The sequence below is a fragment of the Scleropages formosus genome, chromosome 23 (genome assembly GCF_900964775.1).
Source record: "Scleropages formosus chromosome 23, fSclFor1.1, whole genome shotgun sequence".
In the NCBI taxonomy this organism is placed as follows: Eukaryota; Metazoa; Chordata; class Actinopteri; order Osteoglossiformes; family Osteoglossidae; genus Scleropages; species Scleropages formosus.
The window spans coordinates 2,248,091-2,271,832 of NC_041828.1; the positions used below are offsets into that span (position 1 = coordinate 2,248,091).

Consider the following 23,742-nt stretch of genomic DNA (forward strand, 5'->3'; position numbering starts at 1 on the left):
TGTCGACCACACTAAAGCCTCGTTTGCCCCTCCAGTTCAAAGCATTATGATGCATCAAATTAGCAGCAAATTCAATTTAATTTTTTCCATTAAACAGAATTTTAATCTTGTTTCCATAATTGTTATTGTGGTAATACCAATGATTAAGACATTATTATGATATTACTACGTTTACCACTGCTGCCTTTGCACTAAACTGCAGCGGCTGCAGCAGAGCTATTCGTAGCTGTAGTAACCGTAGTGTCAGTGACCTCCAAAGCACTAACAAAGACATTGGCAGGAAAAAGTTGCAGCAACAGCAGCATCAGTACCAGCAAAGGGGCAGCTGGTAGTGTAGTGGTTGGCCTTTCGATCCGAAGGTTGCAGGTTCAAATCCCACTTCTACCTGTAGTACCCTCGCAAGCTATTTACCCTAAATTGTGCCAGTAAAATTATGCAGCTACATAAACGAGTAAATAATTGTAAGCAGATGAGCAGAAAAGTGCCACATAAACAAATAAATTTAAAAAATCACTGACAGAAGTAAGAGCTTCAACAAATATCAGCCTCAAATGCAGCAGCCTTGTCAACATAGTAATACTATATACTGTCAATACTATATTGAGGAGGGTGCAGCCTTATCAATATAGTATTGACAGTATTAATATCAATAGTGGTGTCTGTGGTAGCAGCATGAATGGCAATAATAAAGAAATATTACTTGTATCAAAAGCTGTATGAACATAAGTGTTAATAATACTAGCAATATTAGTATATTAATATCGCCATAAAGAGTATCATCACTATTCTATCACATCAACTTAGTACACATTGTAGGCTGTTTTTGACAAAGGAGTCTGAAAAGTCAATAAATAATAATAACCATAGTACAAGCAGCTTTAATATTAAGGGCGGTACGGTAGCACAGCTGACTCTCAGTGCCTGGGTTCTTTGAGCATAGGTTCGAACCCAGCTCAGAGGGGATTTTACATGTTCTCCCTCTGTCTGTGTGGGTTTACTCTGGGTGCTCTGGTTTCGCCCCACAGTCAAAAGACATGCATTTCAGATGGAATGGTGACTCTGTTGTCTTCGATGTGCGAATGGGTGTGTGCGGCAACCCTGCGACGTACTGGAATCTATCTAGGGTGTACCCTCCTCAGCCTTTGGCCCCCTGCTTCCGCGATAAGCCCCCTTTCGCGGCGCCTGTCCCTTGGATTAACGGGTCCTGATACCGAGTGAAATGATTATTAGCATCAGCAGCAGAATTAACTTATAAGTATGATTTGAATTAATAGCTGTGCACGTGGCCACTGATCACTGAGCTCTGAATGTAAATGTACCAGCAGGTTTATTAAGGCTCTTCATTCTACTTTTCCTGTTCCATGAGTCATGCCGGCAATCTGAGCTGCACGATCACGTTTCTCACCAGGATGGGTAATTCAGGCTGATCGCTGCAGCAACAGGGTGAGCTTCCACCGGCCTGGAACCTTTATACCCACAAACTTTACTCTCAGCTTTGTGTCGGTGATCGATTCACACCTGATTACACATCTTGGGATGACTGGCAGTCTTCTCACCTCCTCTAATGGCTGCAGTCACACCTTTGAGCTCTGAGATTAAACGAGTACCGCGGCACGGCTCACGACCCTAGCACGTCGGATTGGCCCCACACCCCTCCAGCGGAGCCCAGAGAGTCATGCACGTGGCCACTGATCACTGAGCCTAGAGCTTGGTTGGCCTACACCTTGGGCAAGCGAGACCCAGTCTTTACCCTCAGGCTGTGTTCTGGTCAAGCCTAACCCATTTACCCATTCTCATATTTGTCAAGCACATGTTTTCCTTCATCTGATGGACTTCACCTGATTTTCTGTGTTTTATTCAACTTTTGCACATCTGTGATCAGATCTTGTCACCCACAGGAAATGAATGGCCAAGACTAAAAAGCAAAGAGTATGAAATACCACGTTCAAGTCACCCACACAGCGATTTAAGGTAGGTGAGGTCTCTAGACCATACGCGCCGAAAAGTGCGGAACTTGCGACAATGACTAGGAATGAAGTGTAACGTTAGGTGATCGTCTATGTTTTAAAAGGTGCTATTATAATTACTATTATTTTATAAGTTATTTATAAAAACAATTACAACGAGACACCCAATTTTGCTCAACAAAAACAGAAAGCCGTCTTCAACAAGCGTTAATCCGCAATGGTTACCATCCATTCGCACATCTCTGACTGGTCCCATTTTTTTCGTCGAAGATAATTCTGGCCGACGTAGCACTGACAACCATCTCTCAGTCCAACATGACACTCACATAAACACCACAAAGACGTGCAAGATTACCTTGCTGCGGAGGGTCCTCTACGAAAGGAACCGAAGAGACTGAACACCCAAGAATCAGCAAACACGCACCCAACAAGTCCGACTGAAACCAAACCTTACGCCCAATGTCTTCGCCGCAGCGGACTACGTGATCAAAGTCCACGTGTCCATAAAGGACTTGAGGCGAGAACACTCGTGAGCGACACATCTGGGCCTGAGACGTAACTTAGCAGAACTGCCACCAGGATCTTCCTTCTATTAGGGATGGAGATCGAGGAAGAGTCCCTGCACGCTATTTTTCCTGAAATACTCATGTGCAAGGAACCTCTCTCAGAGATATCAATTTACAATCAATACATTATAAAACCTCATTAAAACATTATACATTTTGCCCTGGAAATCCATTCCGGAAGACCAATTTGCGATCTGTCAAAGCTGATATCATTCTCGGGCAGTCAGGCAGAAAAAAGTTATTTAAAATGTGTAAATTGGAAACGCACAGAGGAACAAAGAGAGAGAGATGCGTATTCATACCATCTTACACTCTGTCTTACACTTCATACAGCTGTACAGATGAATTAATATGGGGGGGATAATAACTACTCTAAATGTATGTATGCGGTGCATTTAAAAGCCGTATCACAGGTGTCTGTCACCGCTAGTGATACCTGTCAAAACGGCAGCGTGAAGAGCACTAATGAGAAGACCTCGGCACGCACCGGGCGGATCATGTCGAGGATTTGCGATGAGCTCCGCGAGGTGCGATGTGAAGGAGGCCGCATCGACTGAGCAGAGGTAATTATATTTCCTAGCTAGCTAATCATCGTTCCTAGCTAAACATAAATGGCTAATTAAACAAATTAAAATACGCTAAAGCAAAGCATGCAATCTCTTGTTGGCCCTCGGGCTCAGGTGGCTGCAGCAGGTGGCCTCCCGGGTAGAACTGCTGCCTTCGGACTCAAATGTTGGAGGTTCGAATTCCACCTCCCGCTGTAACCGAACATGGCACCGAGCCTGAATCGATCTGGTAAAAATTACCCTGCTGTATACATGGGTATGTCAATGCAGGTGGCTTAACAGTTTAAGTTGCTTTGGAGAAAAACATCAGCAAAATGAATAAATAGAGATATTTACATTCACCAGACCCTTTTCTCCAAAGCATCGTATTTACCATTTACTTATACTGTATTTATTTCATTATCTTCTCTTATATAATTACCAGTGTAATGTATCACTGGATGACTGGATGTTCAGAACGGTGGTGAAGTGCACTGTAGCAAGAGCAGAAGGCTTCAGTTTAAATTTCTACCGTTGCACTCCCAAGTCACCTACCCCACATGACAACAAGAGCCGCTGTCCACACAGTCAGATTTCCAGAGCGAACAGAGTTCAGGTATTGATCTTAACTCAAGAAAGGTCTAATATCCAGGAGTAACTGAGGTCCTTGACAGTAAAGAAAGACTTTGCTAATGAAATGGACCAGGGGAGGCCTTCGGGAATTGGTTTTGCAAAACGAAGCCAGTTCGAGAGCGCTCCATCTGCATCCGTCCTGGCTGTCGCCCGCAGCGGTTCCCAGCTGCAACTGCTGCCATATTTGATTCAAATTTTGTTGCAGCTCAAACCGTCAACACGCTCAGGAAGCACTGCACTCCCAAGCCCGGGAGGATGGAACCAGGAGAGGACCGAGCTTCTGTTCATCCGCCCGCATTCTGATGCGGAAACGTTAAGCTTCCGTGATGTGTGCATCCAGTCATAGAGGTTATGCTACATTATTTATCCCTTTAACTCGCGATTTCCAGCACAGACATTGCTTTATCCACACAGTGCGTAGCACTGAGCGACCAACATGGACCACAATGCCAAACCAATGAGGCCAAGTCTCAGGGCAGCACTGATGAGCGCCGCTGTGGGAGGATTCAGTACCCTGGACAGCGCTTCGCTCCACGATCGGAGACGCGTACGGCGAAGGCATTTCAGCACCGCGGACAGCGACCTACACGTCCCTCATCGAAAATGCCCGAGTCAAGTTACGAAGTTGCTGAGCCACTCCCCTCCCCCCTTCTCACCCAGGGGACTTGGGGGGGCTTCGACGGCACACTAACATCCGCCCTCCAGAGCGTTGCGTGCCGTCTAGACTCCCCACCTCACAAGCCACAGGACCGGGGTTCAGATTCCACCTCCTGCTGCAGTGCCCTTGACCAAAATACTTACTTACACAATAAAAGTTACCCAGCTGTATGAACAGGTGAATCACTGTAATTGTCTTAGTGCACAAACCTCACACTGTAAGTCAGCCTAGAGAGAAGCGTAAAGAATGGATAACAGTATTTGCTTTCTAACCGAACCTTGATTCAGGACAGCTTCCCTCAACACAGCGTCTCAACGACCTCGCTGGAAATGCCGGACAGGACGGAGATTAAACCATCCGCATCGGCCACAGGGATATTTAGCACCCGAAGGCTAAATAGCACTGCCTAGTGACCTGTCAGCTCCCATTCTTCAGCTCTTCCACCTGCTCAGTTCTTCTCCCACCTGCTAGGGATCAGACACGCTTGTGCTGCAAGACCTTCGCACGTCGAGGCTCTCCGGTGTTTCACGGTATTATTTGGTTGCTTTGCGCTTGCATTTCTTCCCAAAGCGACTTCCCGCAGCCCACCGCTTAACAGCGGAACAGTTGTTACAAGCGGGGATCGTAACGGAGAATCTCAGGTACCTTCCTCCAGGGTGCTGTGTCACTGCTTCTTTTGGGGCATCTGGCCGCCAGAACAATTAGCTTCTACAATCCACGCTTCCCTAGACCGCAGCGCTAAAAAGAAATGCCATATTCTCATTTACCAACACGCTTAGCAGAACACTTGTAATGATTCATGTCAAAGTGTAATAAAACTTGGCGAAGCTGAACATCCTTATCAGTGTGACGTCTGCAAGCCGCCCCCTGTCAGGCCAAACCCTGCGAAGCTCCAGGTGGGCGCCGAGCGACGAGACAAAGCTTTCCGAACTGCACCCCGACACCCAGCTTTCAGGGCTCTGATGCGGAGGAAGACGGATGACAGCGAGGCGCTCGGCAGGCGGCGGTTGATGGGGTAAGGGCCCATTTCGGGCTGTCGACTCACGGGGAGCTTTTGTTCCAGCTGAAAACGAAGGAACTTCTAATGGGAAAGCGACCGGAATGCTGATTACGGAGGACATGACGGCAGCCCAGGCTCTTTGTAGCGCCGAGGGGCTGAGAGACTGGGAGAAAGGGGCACAAAATGACTGCTTACAGTCTGCACAAAGTGGTCATCCATCTAATCTGGCAGACAGATAGTGTGTGTGTGTTGCTCTCTGAGACATATGTCGCTTTGGAGAAAACACACAGACAAAACAGATACGTAGAGGGATGGATAGAAGGTATATAGGTGGTATAGGTATATAGAGCTGCTCCCTTAGACCTTGGGCAGTTGCAGGTTCAAATCCCACTTCCTGCTGTAGTAGAATTTCAGTACTCCAGCACCATGTATGGGGGTATGAATAAAGGGAGCACGCAAAGATCGTCTTACATCGAATCCTGTCTGCGTTCGGCTGCGACGCCCCGTCTCTGAGCTCCGGTTTAGTGGAGACGGCAGGTCGTCGTAACGAGACGGTCGCGAGTACGGACTGCTGAAGGGCGACTGCGGCTGTGCTCTTAATAAAGGTAGTTAACTTGATTTTGTTTAGCGGAAACTCAGTCGGATAAAGACAGAGGTGTGAAGTCTCAAACTGTACTGCAAAGAAAAAGAAGCGAATAAAAAAAAATAAAAAATCTGAGGACTGAGGCCGTACCCCCACCTTAGCCCCTCTGGTAGGGTATCACATATAACGCCATTCAGAATGGACCGGAACTTCAGAGCCCCAGCGCTCTGGTGCAAACGCTGATTTATCAGAGCTGGGCAGCAGTTTTGCCGGGGGAGGGGCCACATTCATAAGAGACGTGACAGCGGGAAGCCGTCTGGACTTGGGGGGGGGGGGGGGGGGGGTGACGTATCTGCCGAAATCGGGACCTCTTCCAGCTTCCTTCCTGTGACCAGATTACTGTAGTACATGTCCTCTGCAAAGTCCTGCTATTATGATCAACCACTGAGAGACACACACACATTACCAAGAGCTGCTGAAGAGTACCTCTCCAACAGACCCCTTGCTGCGAACCCCCATGGCGTTCCCGAACGGCTCCAGGCCCCCCCGGGGGCTCCTGCCCCCCACCCCTCCAACTTCCCGCTCCCATGGAGGGACCCTGCGAAAAGGGATTCGCCGGCTCTCATTAAGCCGCTTCCGGTCCTTTCTGTTTCGGCGGCGCCGCGGCGGAAAGGGCCTCTGTGTTTTTGCAGCGCTCGCACGCATTTCACACTGCGTCACGCTATTTTTAAAGCCGTTGCATTAACGTCAGTTCGTGGCGTTGCTGCAGGAACAGCCGAGGTGCCGGGATGACAGAAGAGGCTGTATTGCGTGCGTGTGCGTGCGCGCGCTCTTCCTGCGAAGCTCTTGTCCTTGCATTGAAAGGGAAATTTGCCACTCTGATCTGTCCTCTGAAACGGAGACAGAGCAAAGAGAGAGATATTACACACTAAAAGGAGGAGCGCGCGGGGAGGCGTGTGAGCCGAGCACCAAGTGGGTTCGATTACCTGGGTACAGAGAGCACTTCAGACAGAGGAATCCGGCGCGTGAGTCAGACTGCCTGAGCCAGGGGGGGGGGGGGGTGGGAGCGTCATCCAGGTTCGATACTCCATCGCCAGTCGCCATCGCAACTCTGCCTAACCCCAGCTGGACCTCGACGTAATTAGCATGTTAAGTTATTTCACTGCAGACTTCAGTGCAAAGTGAGACGAGTCTCATCCATTCGTACACCGGTAAAAGGAAATGAGGTTAGACGCCCTGCTCTGTGACAGGGCCCTTCCTGGGACCCGGAACGGCAGTCTTCTCACCCAGGTCCTTCACTATTTCCTAGAAGGCTGCGCCATCTAAATGCATCTATAGCGGTATCTATAGCAAACTGCGGTGCCAGTCCAAAAGTTTGAGTACACCCGCAGGACTGTTTCTTGCTAACACGTCTGGGCGGGAAATGAGAAGCGCTGTCTTTCCAGCAGCAGCAGCAGTTCCCAGAGATGTCGAACGCTTGCGGTTGCTTTGCTTGCACTTTTACCTTGAATTCAGACATTATATGACCTTGAATCAGCAGGACTTACGATGGCCATCACATTAATCTCATCTTACGTTTGAGCCCCGACGTTTGGTCCCAAGACCCAACAACAGCCACTTCATCTGCTGAACAGTAACATATTGGATATTTTTTGCGTCTCAGTGTTCGGGTGCCTTGGCAGCATCACATTTTGTTTACAAAACGTTCCCTTTGTGATTCCCTTCAGTTAACTTTTCATTTAAAATGACCCACAAGAGGAAAAAGTGAGTGTTCTGGTGGTGCTTAAGAGAAAAATGGTGCTGCACAAAAATATAACAACACTGCATAGTATTTATAATTGTACTATGAGCATTCTTTTACGATGAATAGTGCGTGAAATTAGTTAAAAACTATAACAAAGCCTATTACCCAATATTGCAATGCATGCAAGTTGTCTGTACATCCTCATGCTTCATATATTATAAAGGGATTTTCAAGTTACAACAGGGTCATAGGAGCAGAACCCCCTTGTAAGACTAAAGCTACCTGTACATTTATATTTATTTATTGACGCTGTGCTTCAAAGTAACATGCAATGCTGGACAGTGGCAGGAAACCTAAGCGAGAGGACATTCAAACTTGAGAACAAATCGAATGCCACAGGAGGCATGGTGACACAATGAATAGTGCTGCCGTCCCACAGTGCCTGGGTGGTGCGTGACGACGCGGGTTCGATCCCCGCTCAGTCTGTGTGGAGTTTGCATGTTGTCCCAGTGTGTGCGTGGGTTTCCTTCGGGTGCTCTGGTTTCCTCCCACAGTCCAAAGGCATGCTGTTCAGGTTCACCCATAGTGTGTGACTGACAGAGAGAGTGTGTTTGTGTTCCACTGCTGTATGGATGAGTGACCCACTGTAAGTAGTGTATCTAGCAGTGTAAGTCACCGCTGTGAATAAGGGGTGTGGGCTGGTAACGCTGCATAGAGTTGATTGGAAGTCGATCTGGATGAAACCCACACCGTACTGAGTGTTCAGCTGCTATAAGACACTCGTTCACAAGTTTCTCCGAAGGATGTGTTACCCAGATTGGCCAAATGTAGTTACACCTTTGACTGGTACTGTGGAAGTGTAATCTGAAGACGGGTCGATGAGGATAAAAAGTTGCAGCATGACCATCGATGGTCTCTCAGCGGCCATCAGCAGGGGAGGTGTGTTTACAATGGGAATCGTGAGCTCTGTTATTCTGCCGTTGATGATGAGGCACAGTCACTGGAGCATAACACTCATCTTTTTTTATTAACCTTGCCATAGTTGTAACCAAGGGCTAAAAAAAAAAAAAAAAAAAAAAAGACCGAATCCCTGTTCATATCTGGGCTTTAATCTCCACCAGAGCTGAAGACCAGCTGCACTTTATAATGAGCCTCTTTGTGCAGATGGTCCACTGCTCAAAGCAATGTTCTGCACAGCCCCAGCAACCCCACACACACACACACACACACGCACAGCCACTGCAAAACGTTAGCGAGACACACCACCACCAACTAGGTCTTCATCACCTGCCACGTGCAACTCAACCCAGAAATGGGCGTGCTTTGTTATCACAACAGGCTAATACACATTAATGCCTATTTTAATAGAGAATGGCGGGCCAAAAGAAAATGTTAGGCTGCCACATAAGAAGTGATTAGATAAGGGATTTAAAGATGCCTAACCACTCCACTGTTAATTACAAAAGCATTAAGTACCCATTGGCACCTGAATTTAAGCCGAAACGATATGATGCAGAGCCATGCCTAGGGAAAAAAAAAAAAAAAGACATTAAATATAATAGTCTCATCCGACTCCCTGCTGTTGCTTCAGCTAAACTATCCAGCTGTACACACAGATAAGTTTCTAAAAGTGGAAGCTAAAATTATTATCCATGATACTTTGTAGTGAAATGTCTATTAAGGCAAAAAATTAATATGTGGGGAGCCGTAGCAACAGCATGTTGTACAGGAAGCAGACTTGCGGCTTGGCGACCCACCGTGAACAAAGGATGATATGATAAAAACGAACAGAAAATCAATTTTGACAGAAAGAGTAAAACGGATCAAATCAAGACGTTCCACAACGGATGTGGTGCTGGGAAGGGGTGCGGGCAACAAGTCCAGCTCCTTGCCGGGTAACATGAGGACAAGGGGTCCTCCAGAAGGGCGAGCTGCTCCCAAACTCGAGGTCTGAGATCCTCCTCCGTGGTCGCGCTCTCAAATCCCGTTAAATCAAACCGAACGTAATAAGGAATGGGTAAGCCTCTTGCCATGAATCACGCAGTGGAGAATTGAGTCGCGCTGAAGCTCAGGGAGCTTTGAGCCGAAAAAGTAAAGAATAAAAAAACATGACCTAATCATCGGGATGACTGGCTGTGGAGAGCGACTCAAAAGTGCATCTCTTTTCTCTCGGTTTCTCTCTGTGAGAAAATAATAAAAAAAAAAAAAAAAATAAAAAATAAGATGATGCCTGACATTTGGTGTGGGTGGTGGGGGTTCACAATTACGAGCCAAATCATTCAATGCACTGCGCGGCAAAGAGTAATTCTGGGCTTCAATATTCTTCTGAAAAAGCTGTCACGTTAAGCTCCTTTGGGGGAGATATTTAACCGCGGCGGAGCAGAAAAACACGGAGAGACGGGACGACTTCCGCGTGATGAGATGAGGATGCCTTGGTGCAAATGTACAAGAGTTATTCTATTCATTTATTTAAAAGTTTGAGACGCTGCAGATGCGGTACCGCAGCTGATCTGGATGAATGGAGCTCAAACACACTGCAAACCTACACGGTGTCAAGGTCCAATTACCGCCGTTGCTCAGGAAGGATGTTGGTGAAAAGAAGATTGAACGGGCGGACGAGAAGCTTGGTTTCAGCACCGGAGAATGAAAGCACGCGATCGTGTGTGAAACAAGGTGCCCTTGAGCGAGGCGCTTCACCTGAACCGCACCGGTGGAAAGACTTCATCTCTTCTTAACGCTACATATGACAAGCGGCCCGTTTTGCGCTTCTGCCCACGTCTGGCGCTCGAACCCAGAGTCACAAGGTCTGGTGCCGCATTTGAGCTCCTTTACACGGTTCCGTTATCGAACGACGGTTAAGCTTCCGGTCCATTCAATGCATGCGTGCCATTTTCCAACATATCCTCAACAGGGCAGTGCTGTGCACAGTTGGTAAAGTGGTGGGGGGGACCTCAGCTCCTGGAGTGTGTCTGGACATGGGTTCAGTCACTGTACAGCCTGCATGATCTCCCTGTGTTGGTAATTGTTTCCTCCAGGTGCTCTGGTTTCCTGCTAGAGTCAAAAACATGTGTTTCAGGTGGATTGTAACTGCATTTATTTCCCCTCTAATAGACTGGCATCCCATCCAAAGTGTACACTGGCTCACGGCCTGTGCTTCTGGGAGAGGCTCTGGACCACCGTGACCTTCTGTGGTTATTAATACTGGCCGGACGGGTGAATGTTCCCAATAATGCCGAGCTCTATATTGTTACTTTGGGCTAAAAGTAGCGCATTTCCAGTGCTGCCGTCCAACTTGTAAAATGTCTTGACAGCCACACTGCTGAGGTCAGCCTGCTGTTTATATTGGCTCTTGTAGCCTTGGGCAGGAACAGTTTTCTGAACATGCCCAGTTGTGTTGTCGCGCTGAAATGCGAGTCGCTCTGGACAAGCGTGACAGGAAATAGACAGGAAGTGGACTAATTCACCGCAACGCCGAGCCAGGCTGCCTGCTATCACGTGATTCAGAAAACCTCAACCCCCCCCACATATTACTAAAGTTACTTCAAAGACAAATAGTCCTTTCCTAAGGCTGATAAAAGAACAGATTATGAATTTTTATTAAAAGATATGTTAATGTTCTGGCCCCATACCCGCACGGAACCCTGCAAAGTTTCCCTGCCGACAGCAGCTCCGCAGCTGGGGCACATGGTAGGGGTGTTAGCAACGACTACCGCCACGGCAGAGCTTTCACCTGACCCAGAGGACGAGGGTATCGTTCGCACACTGAACAAACTGCAGGAAAAAAAACCGTGGCTGAAGACTCGTCTACACTTTCCCAGCCAAGTAGTGCAAAATCATAAATGAAGCGGAATTTGTTTGTTAGAGTCTTATGACTCACAAGGTCGACAACCTGGAATACCGTACCGTACTTTCAGAATAGCGAAGCAGGCGGTCGGGATAGAAGCAGACTCACCACATCATCCCACTCAACTTTCTCTGTGCGGGAGTGAGCGCAGAGCCAGTAATTCAGATGACAGTGCTGGCGAATCTCTTATGATCAATGGGGGTTAAGTGCTGAGTCGACCCCCTGGAGGGAGCGGTACACTGCCAGTGTTGACACATTAACTCATTAACACTCCCTGGAAGAAAGAGAACTCACATTCCACACTTAGAGGATCGCCATCACGGTCTCCGGTCTCCATATGCTGACGTGATGCCTCAGCGACATCCGTGTTTCTACTCGATCGATCAAGAAGGAACCGTTCACCTGGCTTACCTTCTCCATGGTCTGCCCAAGCAGAAGAATTCACCTGGAATTTATTCAAAAGGTACAGTTTCCCTTGAATGATTCATCCTAAACTCAGGTAACTACCTCTCTACCCTCAGAATGATGACAAATTTAAGGTGCTACTCGCCACTAGTTTGGTGCATCGCAGATGTGATCATCTTATTGATTTGCCAAGGAGACACTTGCGTCCAAAGAATCTTCCACATCTTACAATTCTGCCCTTCTACCCCTTTATACTGCCTGGACGTTTATTGAAGAAATAATAGGTATATCCAGGGTACCTTACTCAAAAGCACTTTGCCTTCTGAAATTCAAACCCAGAACCTTCAGGTCACAAACTTATTTCCTTAGCTGCTGCACCACCTTTCTGCACCTTGTTTTTAAGATCCAAAATTAAGCATTTTACCATGGTCAACACACAACCCTGAGTCCTGGCACCAGCTCAAGCCGATGTTTGCTTGAAGCCTGCGGCAGAGTTACCGATATCAATGTCTGCATCCCTCTGTGTTCAGATCAGCTCTGTCCCCAGGAACAATACAATCCAAACCCTGACTTTGGCTTTCAGCACATATGCCAAAGGATGTTAAATGTCTGACTTTCACACAGTCTGCGGTCGTTTCAATTCCTTCCAGGCAGGACCAGGGTGAACCAACTGTACATTGGTATGAGAGACTTGAAGCACAACCAGTCAGTGTATGACCATATTACAGTACATATTACGTTTTACCCTGTACTGCTATGGAAACAAAGGCAAAAAACCTGGACTCAGGCCACAAAAGACATTATTGTTCCAATTCGTCACATTCAGAGTCCGATCCAGACACAGAGCGCTCGGGGCTGAGCACAAGACCTCCACCTCTGCATGAAGATTTGTTACTAAATGCACAAGAGCACTCTTTCCGCGCTTCTTCACCTCATCTCCGGGCAACATCAAAAAAGCTCTTTGTTGGCTGTGTTATCCTTTTCCATGCACAAACAAGGGATATCCCATCCCACATTCGTAGAGAAGTCCATCAATAATGCACGCAGTCAATATTCATTTGTGTGAAGCAACACTGAAGGTGGGAAACTCATCCTTTTGCACCACAAGAGCCACAACATCCAACATGGCTTTCCTTTCCATCACCTCCTCACAATTTTGTGAATCTGGCCTAAACTCAGAGAACTCATTCCTCTTTGCCGGTGTCTTGTCCATGCAGATCTTCTCTACAAGGAGATTAGAGCACTACGATGTTGCAGTGCAGAATTACAACCGAGATGTACACATTGCTGCTCTTCTAGACAAACATCACACCATCTTTAGATATTGGGCTCATCTAGCAAAGGCACGTCTGGATCGAGCTCATTTTCGCTGTTCGAGGCAAGATTGCCGAGATGCCAAAGTCCTTGCAAGGGATGGAGTTAAGCCCTAGGCCCCGCCTGCGCACGATGCTGTTTGGCTCCAGTCCACTCCTGTCACTCTCTGGTGCAAAAGGATTTGACAGTGTAGCTTGGACTTTATATTCAGCAAGAAGACCGTTCCCAGCAGAAATCGATAGCGCACAATGGGTTCGAAGACTACAGTCCATCTTTTCAAAGTCACAAAGACCTTTCTCCTCAGCCGCAGTGCCGCCAAGCCAAGTGGAAACTGAGGGCCACCTTGCTTACAGCAGAAAAAAACTGCTGAGGAAACCCTAATGATAATTACTGTATAACGAAGGAAAAACATTGAGACAAAAACAACACTTTCAATAAATGCTATTACCGTCATCAACTGCAGAATGATAATCACAATAATGATCAACATCACCTCCGCCATCGTCATGTTGTTGTTCACTTGAGCTGATGCTTTAATCAAAGCTTCCTGCACAGCTTCCTTTGCCAACAACCCTGCTGGCTGCTTCAAGTGAAGAAGTTCAGGTTAAGCAATTTGCTTAGGGGATCTGAACAAGTAATCTCAGATCATAATTCCAACTTGTAAAACACAAAGCTACCAAGTCGCTGCATGAAAATGGAAGAAAAAAATGGGTACGGTATGTGACATACTGGTTAGAGCCACTGCCTTCCAACAACAGAACATGGGTTTGAAATTTAGCTCCTGCTCTTGCATCCTTGAACAATTCACTTATCCTGAACTGATGCAATAAACAATACCAAGCAGAATAAGTGGGTAAATCACTGAATTTAACTTGGCACACAAACATAACACTGGAAGCTGACTTGGACAAAGGTGTCAGATAAAGAAAAGCCAGTACCGTATTTACTTGCATATAACTCGCCCTTGCGTATCTCTCTCACTCCTAAATTTACTTCACGAAAAAAGAAATTAAAATGTTTCGCATATACCTCGGACATGGAAAAAAAAGTTTAGAACTGTAAGAAATAGATAATGTTGTTACAGCAGTTTCAGATATTTTGGAATTCGGTTAAAGAATCAGCATTTCAGTAATCGTTGGCTTGCCTTTGTTGTCGAGTTGCACAATCTTTTATTAATAGCGCACTAATCATATGTCCGTCTCGCGCTCCACTTTCACATCACTTCTCATAAGTCATTCACGAAGCGTGGTTCGTAACGTATCTCAAGTCCTGTAAATTACCAGTAATTTTTGCTTGAAATAAGGTGAGAGGCCGATCATATAAATAACGCTGATAATTAAAATTTAAATGCATTCATTTTATAAATAATGCAAGCAATTATAAATTATAATGCATACTGAGGATTTAATTATAAACATCCATTTAATTTTTTCCTGAAAAATGTTAGTTTCTGAAAATTCCCCGCATATATCTCGCATCCCGATTTTTTAACTTGAATTTTGGGAGGGGGGGAAGTGAGTTATATTCGAGTTAATACAGTAGTAAAATAAATATTAAACAGAGTTACAAATGACTGTATTGCAGAGCTCTTCTCACATCCTACTTTTGGTGGATGGGTCTTCTAATGCAAAACTGAAGTAGCATATTCAGATGGAGGAATGATTTAGGCCATGTACAAAAAAATATGGCTTCTGTGCCTAAGAGAGTGCTAGGCACTGACACACACCCACCCACACACCGGAGTGATGGCGCAACACTCAGACCACTCTACTTTCGTGGCATCATACCATGTCCACATCCTCGATGTAATTCAAGGCCATCTCATAAATGCGTGATGAATAAATCCTCAAAACTAGCTGAGCACTCATGAAAAAAGTGGATAAAAGTACTGCATCCTTACGTGACCCAGGTCTGCAACGTCATTAGGTGCTGGAGCAGGTTCACTGCACGCCCAAACTGAGGTAGGCCAGAGGAAGGGGAGGAATTATTTCGCTGCCTGCCCTCTGCATGAGGCTACCCATTTAACAGCTGAAATAGTGGCAAATTTGGCCTCACCAGGAGCCTTGTTGGTCACACTGGTGTGCTGTACCCAAGGGCTTCAAGTCACCCAAGAAACCCACACATACCACCTAGTGTGAGCACATGTTGCCCATTTCAGTAAAATCAGAAGTGCAGGTAGATACATTTTCTTTAAATTTATTGGCGAACAAAAAGAACAAAACAGCACTGGGTCACAGCAATATACAAAAGTACGGCAAGAAACTGCAAATATGTTTCAATACGTAACATAGCTGCAGTCTTTAGCAGGAGTGATTATATAAGACTGTCAAAAAACTTCCCACATATTCTGGAATTCATCTGAATTACGGGTCAACCTCATATTTACAGGAGCTTCTGTTGCTGACCATCATCATGAAGTATATCTCCTTGCCCGCTCTGTAAGAGAAATGAATCTAAATTCCCTAACTTCATCAAAAACATTTACAGAAAACAGAATTTGAGTTTGGTTGAGTAAACAGTGTTCCAGTAAGCTCACATTCCCAGAACACACATCAGAAGCACCAGAAAGAGGAAAACACATTTTTTACAAGAAGTGCGTAAACACAGATTGGGGTGGGCGCAGTGTCATCCTTTAAATCATCTATCACGTCAGAACAGGTTATTAGGTAGATCATTTTTAGAGACACCTATTGGCTGAGGGTGCGTTGGAGGACCACCACTTCAGATACCATCTGACACAACCACCACAGCTGAATGCATGTCCCCAATCCCATTCATGAATATTCATACCCCTCCCACAACTCACGTGGACTCTCTGCCACCTGCAGCTCACTGGGACTCACCTTTGGGTCTACAGGATGTCTGCAGTGCTTTACGAATGCCAGTTACAGCACCCATAAAGACGACTCTTACCTCACGAGTCACCTCGGCCCATCAAACACACAACCCTCGGTAACAAACATCCTTTTTCATCCGTGACCCATGATTCCTTGGGTTGGTACAGCCTTGCTGAAGCTCCTAGACAAGGTTTCCAGGAAGCAACCCAAGAAAGGGACTGCCCACATTCATGCTCCCAAAAATCTTAATTCCATTGCCATGATGAGATTCCTCCAAGGGCCACCACCATAGCAGTTTGCCCAGAAGTCTCATGAAAATAATAAAGCATTTCTTGCCGAGCAGTTTCAAACGCTACAGCAAAGCTAGAAAACTCTCCGGAGGCGACGCGTTCCATACAAGTGCTTCCTGGGGAGGGAATATAAATACATGGCGCCATCAGAAATTCCAAGCAGGGTTCCTCGGCCTAATGAGACACAGTGTACCATCAATTACGGCCCGCTCTGCAACAAATGATAAAAGGGCCTTAAGTATAATTTGTTTTGCGTGGCTCTGTTATTGATGAGGGCCGAGCCCCATCCCGGCACCATGCACATGGTGTCCCTCAAAACCAACAAGCCACATGCCTCCAAGGACCTTCCTTCAATACTGGTGCTAATTAATAAACTTCCACTGCATGCAAATAAAGGGATAATGAGCACTAGGGAGAAGGTGTGGGAATCCTCCCTTTTCACCTTGCCGAGTCTCGACAGCTAAGTGTAGGGGAACGGCCACGAGATGCCATCGCCAGCCGCACCTTTTATCCCGTTGCCCATGGCGACACGGTGGGTAGAAGTTCTTCCTTCTTTTGGCTGTCAGCACGACACGCGACCTTGCAATTAACTGTGGGCCCTGCTCAGCCCTTTCAAACAAAGGAATATTCTGGAATCTGTGAACGGGTGCTTAATTTGAGGCATTCTGAATCAAAGCCTGAATGCCGCTGCAAATTAAAAAATGGGCCCAATGAGAAATTTATGGTTTGATTTGAGCTGTCAGCAAACAGGATCAGCCAAGCGTAGCTCCGGCGGTGCTCAACGGTTCTCGATCTTGCTACACTGCAATGCAGGAGATTGGGGTTTAGTCCCAGTGAAGGTATTAGTGCGTGCAGTAGGGCAGCGTGTCATCGTGGACCCAACAGAACATACATTGAGAGACACTTGAGAAATAAAGAGTGTGGAACTTAACATGGTTGCTATTAACATTTACAGGCAATATTAAGTCCAAATTAAAGACGTGACCCTAATTTAATTACTTTAGCAACTTTTTCTTTAGGTTTTTTTTTTGTTTTGTTACACTTGATTTATTTAACATACAGTGTGACTATTAAAATATGAACATCTGGGCATAAAACAACTATGGATTTCAGCTTTGCTTTGAAAAAGCACAGAAGGTGCTTACATATTCATAGAGAATATGATTATTCTGGTTATGGCACGACAACAAATCTAAAGTAGAACTTAAAGCCAACCATGGTGCGTTACTACACACACAAAGTAGCAATACAATTTTACCATACAACTGTGTAATTTACGTTTATTCCTCTTCAACGCTTGAGCCGTGAAGTTCTTGTGGTTATATGTAATTTAGTTCTTCTCAGACTCAAAAAAGGGCACAATGAATTCACAGCAGGCTCCAAAATCACATCTGAAAATGTAATCCAAAAAAATGCCAGTTCACTGTGGGAAAAAGAATGATTAAATTGAGCTGTGTTCATTCCATTCCTTGTACAACAATAAAAACCAATGATACCTATGAGTGTCAAGCAGCAGAAATCCAACACACTTAAACCATTATGAAAATCCTCGCCCTCGAAACCCAAAACACACAGAGCGCTCTGAAAGAACCGCTACATAGGCCCCAATACCCTCGCATACTACAAAAAAAAAAAAAAAGAAAAAAACACTTAAACCCCTATAGCAAATCATCTCATCCCCATCGCCTAAATCCACACAAGCAGTAAAGAGCTTTGCAACAATCCACTTTCACACAAAGCACCAACCCTCCATGCCAACCTGACCTTGGTCTCCAGAACAAGTGTCCTCTTGCCTAGCCAAACCTCAGTCAGGTCTCAGGTTCCTATTACATTTACATTTATTCATTTAGCAGATGCTTCTTTTCAAAAGTGACGTACATCTCAGAGTAATCAGAAGCACATTTCACCGACAAGGAGCACTGGATGATTGGACTTGATTGTCGAACCAGTTAGTCCAGTAGCACTGTTTTTACTACAAGAGTAGCTGCCTATAGGATTGAGTCTGACAGGTAATGAAAGGGTAATCATGCCAGATGGTGTGACGCAAGTTTATGGAACTGTTAGGACATCAGAAGTGGGTCTGAAACAGATGTGTTTTGAGACCCGTCTTGAATGTTTCAGCAGCTCTGAGAGCAGAGGGAGTTCATTCCACTATTCGGAGCCAAAACCAAAAACCTACAGACTCTGGAGTTCGCACCTTTAGTGCATGGGACCACAGTGCTGCCTGAGATGAACAAGGTCAGTAAAAACTACATATGTTTTTGCAGCCATTGACCAAGTATATTGGGACTGGCTGAAACTGAACGACGTGTTTTGCTGGAGACAGGAGAAAGCAAACGGAAGGCACCATCACCTCGCGATTGCATCTCATCAGGCTCAGGGAGACATACACTCCGAACTGTCAACCCCGAAATGATGTTTAACTTCACTCTGAGAAGTGGAGGGGATCATAAAAGGGTAGGAAAAGGGGAAACGTTCCCAATCTCACCCTTCATACGGTCTTTCACCTAAACATAAGAACAGTAGCGGAACTGCATTCAAACATAAAATAAATGCAACCCACATACTGTACATTCAGACACTTTGAGCCACTTAGCCTTCAGGAACTGCAGCTCCAATAATTAAAAAAATATAAATACATAAATAAACTATATTACCAAACAGAAGCTAAGCCAGTGGAAAGACAGCAGGGAAATTGGAGAACAGGCTGTATGTTTTAAGGGAATTAGATTGCTGGGCCAACCATAAAAGTGTAAGTTATCCAAAGTGCTGAAGACACAAACCATGCGGTATAAAATAAAAAATGTACATTATGCAGATGTCTGCGCTTAAAGATAGCCCTGTTCCTCAAATGATGGCAGCACTGCCCTGAATGCCAGGAGCTCCAAAGAAACACGCACCCAATAAGATCATTATTTAGGAGTTAGTGTCAGCAAGGCGGAATGTAACCATACCCAAAGCATGACCCTGTCGCCCAAAGGATTTCAAAGTAGACCAGTAGAGCTTCCTGTCAAGTAGCTGAAGTTCCACGTTTCTTTCAATTCTGACTAGACCTCCAGGTCACTCAACAGAACATTTCTCACTCAACCAGACAGACTTCTTGGATTTCCTACCATCGGAATAAGGCCCTTAGCTACGGTGTTTAGGAATATTCCCTATGGGCAGCAGGCATGTTAGACATCCCATAGCCTGAACCAAATCAATCAACAGACTTGGCATCCTTCAGGTCTCAAAATGTTAACATCAAGATGATCATTAAGACTTAGTCTTTGAAGGGTTGGGAAGAACAACAAAGCTCTCAGCGAACACAGACGGGCACCCAGAGGGAGAGGGAATGTTAAACATACAAAAACTATCAACCTCCTCCATCAAGAGGCGAAAGGAAACACACTGGCGCGAAATGATGAGGTGGATCTGGAAAAAGAAGGGTAAAGTAGGACAGCAGGCCATAAATAAAGAGCCAGTTGGGTGACAAGACACCCACAACAAGTGGGTGACAGTTGTTTTACCTTTAAGATGCAATAAAGATTTTTTTTCAAGTCAAGATATTGATGTCATTTAACTTGATGTTGACCAGCTGGCGACCGGCGTAACCAGCACCCGACTGCAGTCTCCAAGGCTGTGCGGATTCCAGAATGACAGGCGGCATCGGGATTTTCTGCAATCCATACACCGCAAACAATGAAGTCTCTGCAGCTCGTAGAAAAAACCTTGGATTACACCAATAAGTAGCTTTTCGATGACAAGAAAGCCTTGACGTTGTACCAACGGCTCATAAAGGCGTTTGTGACAAGTCCTTACTATGAAAACTTTTCCTCCCCTTTTTTCCTGCCGGCTCCAAGACTTTTCCTAAAGCACCTCGTTCACCTGTTGAAATCCAAGGCCACCTGAATTCACAGATGCCGTAAAAGGCTGTTTGATTTGCTTCCAGGTGGACACGTCTCTTTGAAGGTCTGCATAATACATGAGGAAAATCAATTCCCTACCGGTGCCACAGACAATCCTCAGGCTATTCCTGAAAAAGTCGCTGAAGGAGAAGAGGAAAAAAACAAAAAGAGAGAAAGAGTTTCATTTGCTTTTCCCATGACCCTGTCAGAGAGTCGTCTGGAAGGGAATGCAGTAGCTGTGACGTGCCCCTGCAGTGCTGGCGTAAATGCCGCAATGTGCTCCAGGCCACATGGCACGGCGGGTCGGGGTTCCGATTCTCCTGCCACCTGTACGAGAGCTCTGGAAACGGAAAGGGGCCGACGAACAGGCGTCCATCATGAGAAATCTCAGCCGGTGACCAGCGGCTCCCCCAGGTTTAATTACCGCCTTGTTCATTAAATGCCTGATTTCATTTCAATGTCTAATTGGTTAAAGGGTAGTAGGACCACTAAATGAAAAGGTGCCCTGTGGCCTCGTGGTTGGGTTTTAATACTGCCTATGTGCAGTCGAGCGCCGCCACCATCTTCCACTGCGGCCCGCGATGCCCGCGCCGTGCCTCGGAGACTGAATCGCCAAACCGGAGGTAGCTACCAGGTCTGCATGGCCATGTGGCCCTGGCCGTACTTTGAATTTGCTAGGCTGAACGTTGACCACAGCGACAGGTTCTCCGTCAGCGTCTCATCCACCCATCGGCCCCTCCAGAGTGACGAGGCGCCGGCGGATTGGTGGACGCCGGGCTTATCGCTTCTTCACATGCCATCACACGACCCGTGGTTTGAAATTACTCCAGCGGGTCAGGGCACATCCCCTCTCCAAAGAAACAAATACCCTGGGACACGAAACGAAAAGAGACACAGAGGACACCGAGCCAAACGGTGCGAGCGTTCCAGCGGAGGACAACACCTACGAGCAAGGCTGCAAGGACCAGGTCCCGGCATTCGCGCATCACTTTACACCGAAGCAACGCTGAGGACAAATCAAACGCGGACTGCTTCTAGAGAACAATTCCAGTGTAAGACTCCTTTCGGTGGATCCTTCAGCAATGCCTCCCAAAGACTTCTCTGGAAAACTCCTTAAAATACAAACAAAATTTTAGAATTCTCTTTTAAGAAAACATTTTTGGCTTTTTGCCAACATAGTGTTCTGAAAAGAGCCACTGCTGTGTAACAGACATGGTTATATTTTGCTGCATCTTAAGTTAATATCATTTATTCTTTCATCTGATTTTTTTCTCCAGCATGACTTATTTTTGTATAATAAACTACTTAGTTTGAGTGACCCATGGTAAGTACCCTGATCAATGGTGTTACAGGGAGAGATGAGACTCAAACCCCGGGCCCTTCAAGTGAAAGGTGACCGCTCTAGCTACTATGCCATTTGCTGGGTGTAAAATCTACTGAAGTCTAGTACTGAAATTGAAAATTTCATATTCCTATCATTTGTTACATGACTTCATTATCTGCTGTTTTTAAAAAAATGTCTCCACCGGGATGATGAGCTGTAACATGGAGTGCAGAACACAATTATCTGTAAACACATTAATCCTATTTTCAGAATTTAAGCGGCAGACAAGGAAGTCCCCCAAAAAAAGGGCTGAAACGCAACAGAGAGGCGTTCCCCAAAAACAAGATCATATTTAGACCGAGCATCTCAGGTGCCGGCAGAGGCCCTCTTCTCATAGTGCTGCTCCAGCTTCAAATTCACTTGGGTTTCCGCTGCTATAAAAGGAGCTTAGAAGGAATCAATACAATCCTGGAGCTTTTATTTTCCTCCTTGACTGAACATAATGAAAAACATCACATAAAAACACAAACACACAAGCTCACTGCTGCGAGATTTGGCTGGAGCGGCCCGGCAGGACCCCGGGAACAGGCGGCAGGGAGCAGCCGTGGACGGCCCCGACCGGGGACGATGGATCCCGCAGCCCTCGGCGATACCGTTTACCGCGTTCCCGTTTGCAAAACGGACATTTTCGGAATCAAATCACTTCTGTCTGTACTCCTTGCCGCAGTTCGCTGGGGCAATTTTATCCTCATGCGATCAATTTTAATCAAATTGCGCATTATCCAAGCAATTCGAGGCAATTTGTTTCTTCAATTCCCCTGGATGCACATCTTGCAAGTTTGTTGCCAAAAGACCTAATTAATTAGCGAACAATATCAAGTTTGGTGATCTGAGGCGACTACTTCATTATGGAGGTGTTTTGCATAATCCACCTCCCCTGGGTTCGAGTGCACCCAGGGCACCTGGCGCTCGCCGAAGACGTCCCGAGAACGCTCGTGCCACGTGAAGATGGCGAGCTTTGGGACACGCTGGCGGGAGAACATCTGCAGCGCTAATGGATGCTGGCGGCTCAGGGTGCAGCGGGCGTCGGCAGGGACCACGGCGCTTCCGGAAGACGCCCCTTGCAGGATTATCGCACGCCATTGCAGTGCCGCTGGACTCGGCGATCGGGACGGACCAACGGGCCAGCGGCGGGCATATCGCTGCGGGAGGCAAGCGGAGCAGCGGTCCCCGGGGGTTTAGGCGGGATGGCGAGATGCGAGCCGACAGCGTGTGCAGGAATTAAAATATCAAGGCGTCGCCGGCTGCGCGAACACGACATCTTTCACTGGCTGCAGACCGCCATACAAACACGTCGAGGTGCGGGGGCCGCCGAAGATGATTTGCGTGTGGTGGGGGGGGGGTGGGATCACTGAACCGGGGAAGTCCAAGCTGTCGCCTGGCTCCGGGTCCATGCGCGGGAAGCAGAGGAGGAGGTGTCGCTCTCTGGCAGAAGACTCGCTGCACAACGACGGCCTCCCAAAGTCTACGCGACGTGCTCCAATGAGCTTCCGCTGCTCCGCGGGGGAAGGGGAACGGGCGTGTGCGCAGGAGGGGTCAAATCCCGAGGTCACACAGATTTAACAGTTTGAAGGCTGAGCCTTATTTAGCTTTCTTCGTTTCTGCAACAAACGGAGTTATCACTCTGTCATGTGCTTATTTGCAGGACAGTAGCTCCACTCCAAACACAAGGGTTCGAATCCCACCTCCTACTGGAGCACCTTTGGAGGTACTTACCCTGAACTGTTACAGGAAAAATCACCCAGCTGCGTAAACGGATAAAGCAGTGTAAGTAAGTAGCTTAATACTCTGGTGTAGAGAAAAGAACAAATAAATGCAAACGAACCCAACCCGTGTGTTTTCTCTCTCTCTCTCTCTCTCTCACACACACACACACACACACACACACACACACACACACACACACACACTTCTCGCCTATTCTTGCTCAGCCAACGCGTCACTCGCGCGGAAATACGGCGCCCGAGAGCAGCTCCAGCGAAACACAGAAAGACACAAGAATCGGGCCAATAATTAAACTTCCATTGGAAGGGCGGACGGACGATCGCAGCGCCAGCAACGGAACCTCCTAGACACTCCGAGCCA

At 46.6% G+C, this 23,742-nt stretch overlaps 1 protein-coding gene across 8 annotated transcripts in view; it reads right to left on the reverse strand.

Annotated features, from left to right (window-relative positions):
* adgrb2 (adhesion G protein-coupled receptor B2) overlaps nucleotides 1-23,742 on the reverse strand; it is a 188,108-nt gene that overhangs the window by 163,136 nt on the left and 1,230 nt on the right. The window lies entirely within an intron of this gene.